This window comes from Miscanthus floridulus, chromosome 10 (assembly GCF_019320115.1).
Source record: "Miscanthus floridulus cultivar M001 chromosome 10, ASM1932011v1, whole genome shotgun sequence".
Taxonomy (NCBI): Eukaryota; Viridiplantae; Streptophyta; class Magnoliopsida; order Poales; family Poaceae; genus Miscanthus; species Miscanthus floridulus.
This window is the reverse complement of record NC_089589.1, coordinates 113,918,900-113,927,676: the sequence shown is the minus strand read 5'-3', so window position 1 is coordinate 113,927,676 and position 8,777 is coordinate 113,918,900. Positions and strand designations below refer to the sequence as shown.

Sequence of the window (8,777 nt, the reverse complement as noted above, 5' to 3'; positions counted from 1 at the left end):
TGATCCAGTTTGAAACTCCCAAGGAAGGACTGCATTATGATCATACACAAGTTCATAAGGTGACATTTTAATCGATCCATGATAAGCCATCCTATATGCCCATAGTGCCTCATTAAGCGTTGAATGCCACTTCCTTGGCTGCTCTTCAATCTTTTTCTTGATCGTCTTAATCATAATCTGATTGGATGCTTCTGCCTGGTCGTTAGCCTAAGTAGAGTAAGGAGAAGAATGTAACAATTTAATTCCCCTACTGGTAGCAAAATCTCCAAATTCTTCCGATGTGAACATTGTCCCTTGATCGGAGTGATAGTTTGAGGAATTCCAAAACGATACACAATAAGCTCCTTAACAAAATCAATCATGTTCTTTGAGGTTACCGTCTTCAAAGGAATTGCCTCAACCCACTTAGTGAAGTAATCCGTCACTACCAATATGAACTTATGTCATTTAGTTGAGGGTCGAAAAATATGGCCAATTAGATCAATTCCCCAACCTCGAAACGGCCATAGTTTGATTATTGGATTCATAGCCGATGCGGGCGATTTCTAAACATTACCAAAATGTTGACAATCTTGGCACCCCTTATAATATTCAAAACAATCTTCCAGTATCATTGGCCAAAAATATCTAGTCCTGCGAATAATCCATTCATCTTATAAGCCGATTGATGAGCTCCACATATCCCTTCATATACTTCACCCATCAATACCTTAACTTCTTCTTGATTTAAGCATTTAAGTAACACCCCATCGACTGTTTTGTAATACAACTGATCATCAAGCAAAACATACTTAGTCAATTTATACCTTAGTTTTCTGGTAACCTTCTGTGATGGATTCTTAAGGTAATCGGCTATTTCAACTCTCCAATCATTATTCAAGGTCTCACTACTTAAGACCTCTTGAAGCACTCGATAACCTGACATGCTTTGAGCTAAACGATTAGCCTATTGATTCTGTGCTCTCAGAATATGCTGAAGATAGACATGAGGAAATTCTTTGAGCAACCTTTGGCATTCATCATAACATTCCCTCAGAGTATGTTCTTTACATTCATATAGGCCGATCAACTGATTAATAACTAACTGTGAATCTCCAAATACTTCAATTACCTTAGCCTTTACTTCATGAAGAAGTTGAAGCCCCTTAAGAATAGCTTCATATTCTACTTGGTTGTTGGTAATCATTGGTTCAGTTGGAAAAGCAAACTGAAAACTTGCCCCCCCGAGGTGGAAAAAATAATAATACCAACGCCACCACCTTGCTTGCATGATGATCGATCAAAGAATAACATCCAAGGTACCAGCTCTACATAGCTAATACTTGGCTTATGATGCTGGGTGACAAAATCGTCTATTACTTGTCCTTTGACTGCTTTAGCCAATTCGTACCTCAAGTCAAATTCCGACAACACAAGAATCTACTTCCCCATTCTTCCATTTAATATTGGCATTGATAGCATGTGCTTGTTCACATCAGTCTTGGAGACAACTGTACACTCAACCGATAATAAATAATGTCACAACTTAGTGTAAGAGAAATATAAGCACAAGCATAACTTTTCGATGGGAGAATATCTTGTTTCTAGGTCCAAAAGCCTTCTACTTAAATAGAAAACAACTCGTTCTTTCCCTTCGAACTCTTGCATCAAGGCCGATCCAATTGTTTGGTCATCGGTTGATATGAACAACTTAAAAGGCTTACCTTGCTAAGGAGGGACCAGCACAGGTGGACATTTCATATATTCTTTTATCTCCTCAAACGTCTTTTGTTGTGCGTCACCCCACTTAAATTCTTGATCATTTTCAACTTCAACAAGGGAGAGAACGACATAACTCTCTCCGACAAATTTGAAATAAACCTTCTGATAAAATTAATCTTACCAAGCAAAGATTGTAATTCTGTTTTCGTAGTCGAGGGCACTGCCTCATCAATTGCTTTCAAAGTCTTTTGACCAACTTTGATTCCTCTCTCGTAGAACATGAAACCCAAAAATTATCCAGCTAATACTCCAAAGGCACATTTATTGGGATTCATCTTTAGACCATGCTTTCTTGTGCACTCTAGAGTCTCCCACAACTCAGCTAGATGTTCCTTGTATCCCTTAGATTTTACCATCACATCGTCAATGTAGATTTTAACAATCCTGCTGATCAACTTATGAAAAATATAATTCATCGCCCTCTGATAAGTTACACCGGCATTCTTCAAACCAAAGGTCATCACAACCCATTCAAATAAGCCGATTGCGCCAGGGCATCTAAAAGTTGTTTTTGCTATGTCGTCTTTAGCCATAAAAATTGGTTATGCCCTGCATTGCCATCCATGAAACTAATAACCTTGTGCTCGGCTACTGCATCTACCAACATATCGGCACTGGATAACCATCCATGGGGTGTAGCCTTGTTCAGATCTCTAAAATCAATGCAAACTCTTAACTTCCCATTCTTCTATTACACAGGAACAACATTCGATATCCACTCTACATATCGGCACGGTCAAATAAATTTTGCTTCTAGTAGTCTTTTAGTCTCCTTTTTGATATCATCAAGAATGTTTGGGTTGAACCTCCTTAGAGCTTGTTTAAATGGTCGATATCCAGGTTTAATTAGCAACCGATGTTCAACAATCGATCGGTCTAGACCAGGCATTTCATTGTATTCCCTAGCAAAACAACCTTTGAATTCCCTTAATAGATCTACTAATTCTTGCTTATACTTAGGATCCAACTTGGCACTTATATACGTTGGCCTAGGCCTATCTCTAGAACCAATATCTACCTCTTCCAATTCATTGGCCGACATGAAGCCATGTCCTAGTTTACCATCCGTACCATCTATTGGATTATCCATTAAAACAAATTTTCAAAGTCGGCTGCTTGGATTGGCTATTGGCTTTCATCATTGGCTCTAATGAAGACTCCTTCCCATAGTTTGCTAGAAAAACACTCAAAGTCTTCTAGCTCCCAATACATTGGATCAGCTATCGCGATGCTTACAGAATCATCAGCATGAACCAGCTCAACATCATCACCATGCCACTGAATCAAACATTGATGCATGGTCGACGGTACACAACAGTTTGCATGAATCCAATCATGACCAAGGAGTAGACTGTATGACCCTTTTCCATCAATGACAAAGAATGTAGTGAGCAAAGTTTTACTTCCAAATGTCAATTCAATGTTCATTGGCCCCTGGTCTTAGATGCATTACCTCCGAAATCCTTAAGCATCATGTCAGTTTCAATCAAATCTCCGGGCCCCTTGCCAAGCTTGCAAAAAGTGGTGTAAGGCATAAGATTAATAGAAGCACCTCCATCCACCAACATCTTGCTCATCGGCTTCCCATCAACAAAACATTTCACATATAAAGGCTTTATGTGCCAATGCTTGTTTGGCTTATCGAATATAGCATGCTGTATCATTGTCAACTTGGCAACTATTTCCTCATATTCTGATTCATCAAAATCCAAATAGACTTCTTGGTCTGCTGGAGCTCTAAATTCTGACAGCAATAGAAAAGCCATTTGAATATTTGCTGAGGGTGGACCCCTATCGATTGTTTGTTTAGCATGCCACACTTGAGGTCTACAAGATGCCTAAGCTTGTTCTAGCTCTCTGTTCCTTAGGCGTTGCACTCTTCTTTTCTGGCTTCTTGTCAAACCTCCTGGACACCATTGCCCTTCCTATCAAACATACTCTTCTTCATTACTTTCTTCTTCATGATCAGCCCAATTTTGATCAACAACTCACTTCCCAAGTCGATCATGAACACTTCTATTTTTTAAGCATTGATCCATATTATTGTGATGATACTCATCTCAAGCATGGATAGACAGGTGGTTGGCTTGAGATTACTGAAACTCCCAATATTGCTCGTTGCACTCTAGGCAGTTATTTCTGGTAGGCAATTTCAAACCTTCATTCCAGCAATGTCTGAAGAAAGGACAATTCCAATGTGTTTTAGCTTACTTTCTTTCATACCTCTCTTTCTCTTGTTGACGCTAGTATTCTTGCTCTTCTATCAAATGCTGATAATCCTTTTCCTTCTGCCACTGCCATTTATTCAACAAAATTCGAGATGTAAAACACGGCCTTGTCACTCCGTCCTTTGACGTCTCTCCCTACTCATATCGGCTCTTTCGTTGGTCATGACGCCTTCTAATCTCTCTATAGTCATCAGCCGATATTTGCACCTCGGGATCGACTGTTCCAGTTTCTCTTGATCTAGGTGATGTTAGGACTTTAGCCTTTCCTTTGAGCAACCTAGCATCAACCATGTTCTGATCTCTTGGGATAGGATTATCATCAACTTTCATCTTTCGAGGTGTATCAAATTTGAGCCTTCCTTGCTGAATAGCCTTCTGTATGTGTTGCTGAAAAACTCTACACTCATTGGTGGAATGAGAAGTAGTGTTATGAAATTTGCAGAACTTCTTATTCTTCAACTGATCAGGGGGCAACATAAAATGATTGTCGGGCAGCTTGATCTGTCCCTTCTCAAGCAAGAAATCGAAGAGCTTGTCTGATTTTGTAACGTCAAAATCATAGCTCTCTTCGACTCCTCTTCCCCAAGGATTTGGTACCATTACTATCTTCTTACCCCAATTCCATTTAGTCATGACAACCTCTTCTTCATCATCATCTTCATAGCCATCATCAACTGAATATGGGTTATAGGTTTCGGCAATTGCGGCACATTTCTGGAATCGGGTATCTCTACGCATATTCTAGAATTGGCTATTGAGCGCTGCCACTCATTGAGCCAACTAACCCAAGTTGTCAAACTCTTGCCCAAGCAGCTTCTCTCTCCACGTTGGCAACATTCCTTCAACGGCCAAAGCACTTAACTGATCATTAGTCAAGTTCAATGAGAAGCATAAATTTCTAGTCTCTCGGAACCTCTAAAGGAACTCGGTGCCTGATTCATTAGTTCTCTGCCTTATAGTCATCAAATCGGTAATCTTCTTTTCTCCTGTCCTAGTGTAAAAATATGTATGAAACTTCTTCTCTAGGTCAGCCCAATTAGCAATGGCATTAACTGGCAGCGATAAAAACCAAGTAAAGGCTGGCCCTGACAGAGACAAGGAGAAGAAACAAACTCGATGGGCTCTTCAATGGATGCTTTGCCCAACTATGTAAGATACTGACTGACATGTTCTATTGTACTTGTGTTGTCTTGGCCAATGAACTTAGCAAACTCTGAGAGCCTATAATTTGTAGAAAGAGCGACCAAATCATACCACTCTGGATATGGGCATTTGTACGAGAAGGTCTGCCCTTTTGGCTTCAGACTAAACAGATTCTTCATCATCTCGGTCACTCTAAGCAATAACTCATCAGCATTTAAATCTAGATTTCTCTACAATTGCTGACCCATCTGTGGATTAAAATTTTGGGTACCTTGATACCCCAAATTTGGAATCATGTGAAGGGTATTGTAATTTGTGCCACAATGATATCCTTGTGGAATCTCTATCTACTAGGTCCTTTGCTAGTTTGCTGCTTAAATTCTTTGGTTATAAATGTTAGGGTCGATATCTCTATGAATCCTTTGAACTAATGGTGCTATTTTTTGAGCTGACGATGGTATTTGGCCTGTTGTGCCAAAATTAACCATCTAGTTCTGACCTTGTCCCGTTGGTTGTTGCACATACTGCATCACTGATCTAGGATTATTTTGTACTTGATTGTTGGTGGTACCTTGAATTTGCTCAGACGATCCCTGAATTGCCTGGACATCATCATTACCAGTTAGTGCTGCTTCCTGATGGCTACTACCGGCTTGATTAGTCCCGTGAGTCGACGGATGTGGAATGTTGTAATTAGCCGGCCCAACCTGATCAATCGGATGTCCATGAAACACCTCCTTCATGGTATTGTGGAATGTATTCAAGAAAGTTGTATTGTGGTTCAACATGGCGTCATGAATAGATTCATTCACAACATCTATGAAGAAACGTCTATCTTCAGCTTCATCCGCATCTGTCTGCCCATGCAATAAAACTCTTGGTAGCGGATATTTCTAAACAACTTTATTGTCACGTATTTTGGTGTAGGACAATAAACACTTGTTCTAAAATTCTTCTATAGCTTTGCTGACAACATCTTTATCTTCATCGAACAAGTGTTCATAAGGCACCATAAGAATGCCATTGGTGTTGTAAGTCGCCATGATGATTGTGGGGTCCCACCAGGCACGCCAAAATGTGTGTCGGTGCAAAAACGTGTCGATGCGTCGAGGCACACAGCAAGCCAGAAGGATCTGCTTGATGGAGCAAGGCTGGAGATCCACTTGGCTTCAACACAGGGCTAGTCGATCATGCATATTCCTCCCAAGGTGTGCCACTCAATTTGACCTGCAATTGACAAGGAGAGAAAGTTTATTAGTAATTTAGGGTGGAACGTGTCAGTCTTAACTAGACAGTTCCAAGTGTGCCGCTACGGGAGCAGCTAGACGGTGAAATCGACTAAATAGCCGATATGCGAAGAAATCGGCTATTACGGACCATAAGCTCATGGGTGACAATTGATTTTATGATGACAAGTATGATGCACCCAGATGTAAGTGAAATCATCAGCTAGGTGGGTATTATCGGTATAAAGCATTGAGCCGATAAATCTAACGAGAAAGGATATAACATGTGAACAAATCAATTGTCTAGTATAAATAGATCCACAAACGCTCTGAATCTAATCTATTATTATCAATAGTGAGGTTCGACCAGATCGATGGCAGCTATGATGATAATAACAAACTAAAACCGAAGAATCCATAAATTCATCTACATATGGATTGGCTTTTCTGAAAGACATGCTATATACATGAAAGCACAAAAGAAATCAGCTAAAACAGCCAATTCAGGTAAAAAGGGACTACAACATGTGAACAATCAACTATTTAACATGGACAGATGTATAAACTCATCAGACCTAACCTGTTATCTCTAACAGTGGGGTTTGACCGGATTGATGTAGCCGTGATAAAGACAACAAACCAAACCTTTAAAGTAAATAGATCTATCCACATTTAACGGAACCATGGAAACACACTATAGGCGTTAAGGCGTAGGCAATTGGCTATTTAGCCAATTCAGGCATAGCAAACAGACAGAGTACATGTCTCAATCACGAACAGAACCACTGCTTGATGATTTCTAATCTTAAGTCTTACTAGTGAGGTTCGACCGGATCGATGCAGCTATGGTAGTGTCATTAGATTATATCTCATTAAACAGTGAATTTATCTAAGATCAAAATGTGTCTTTGAATGTGTACTATGCATGATCAAGATCGAAGTAGAACAGCCAATGAAACATAATCCATTGCTTAAAGTAAGAAGACATCGTTTTGTAACAAAGCAAACGACAGATTTAAAAGATATGAGGCCAATCTAGATCGATCTCGACCGGGTAGGTTGATGTTGCTGAAACTAATGGCAATAAGAACATCAGTAAGATCGGTAACTTAATGAATCTACCCAAAGGATGCCACCCTTAGGTAGAGCCGATAACTTGACCTTGATCTAATTCAAGCAGTGGAGGTCGGTCGGACCGATGCAGACGTACTTGAACTAGATAAGATTCGATAACTAGCTTATGCTAGAGCTCGTAGTTGAGGTCGAACTTAATCGATGCAGCCATACAAATAGAAGTATAAGCCATGATAGTACTTATAGACAAGCCGGAGGTCGGCCGGACCGATGTAGCCCTGCATGTTGAAGAACTTGCCAAGGTCTACACTACTACTCCTAAGGATTGGCATGAAGCCGAAAAAAGTAATTTGTATTAGTTGATTATGTGTCCTTTACAATCACCGGGCTCCAATATTTATACCCAGAGCCTAAGCACGAATCCTACTCAAGCACAACTCGTTACAATCTTTTGGTATACAAGAAAACATTCCTAATTTAAGATAACTTGGAATATAATCTTTCCCTTTTGTAGAGTCCAACATGTATTTTCCGACGCCAACTGTAGCTCATTGTCGTTATCTACTGACATCATTTGAAGAGAGCCGATTCCAGTACCGCATCTAAATCAGCTGATATCGACCCTACGCAATCGATTCCATGATCGACACAATCTTGGAAGCTTTGGGTTCCCGTGTTCTTCTTCCCAAATTTTGGTGTAAACAACATGATTGGATGTTGTATGATGACCAGCCTTGATTAGCGGCTATCTTTTCCATAAGAGCTTTAGCTTTTCTAGGGCTGAGTGACATGACTGATCCTTCAATAGTAGCATCGAGTTGTTCATGAGATCTTTGAGTTAATCCATGATAGAAACTTTGCATGAGCAACCAATCTTCCATTCCATGATGGGGACACTCTGAAACATATTCTTGGAATCGCTCCCATGCTTCTAGGATGGTTTCTCCTTTCTGCTATTGGAAATTGGAAATCTTTCCTCTTAAGGCATTGGTTTTGCCTATAGGGAAGAACTTTTCTAGGAAGGCCTTTGAACATCTTGCTCATGTGTTGATATTATCTTTGTTGGTGTAGAACCACTGCTTTGCTCTTCCCAAAAGTGAGGATGGGAACAAGCGGAGTAGTATGATGTCTTGAGCAACGTCCTTGATGACAACTGTGCTACTAATCTCCAGGAAATTCTAAAGATGAGCACTTGCATCTTCATGTGCCTTTCCACTGAACGGGGTAGCTTGCACCATGTTGATGAGGCTTGGCTTGAGCTCGAACTCAAGGTTATTAGTTTTGAGTGTTGGTCTAGCGCGAATGTTCTCAGTGCTTGGAGTAGTGAACTCACGCATTGTCTTCT

At 40.2% G+C, this 8,777-nt stretch overlaps 1 non-coding gene across 1 annotated transcript; it reads left to right on the top strand.

Moving 5' to 3' along the window:
* The first annotated feature begins 8,312 nt into the window (after window positions 1-8,312).
* LOC136490511 (small nucleolar RNA R71) lies at window positions 8,313-8,419 on the top strand. Its single transcript, XR_010767790.1, has one exon. It is a non-coding gene; the product is annotated as a small nucleolar RNA R71 (small nucleolar RNA).
* The last annotated feature ends 358 nt before the right edge of the window (window positions 8,420-8,777 follow it).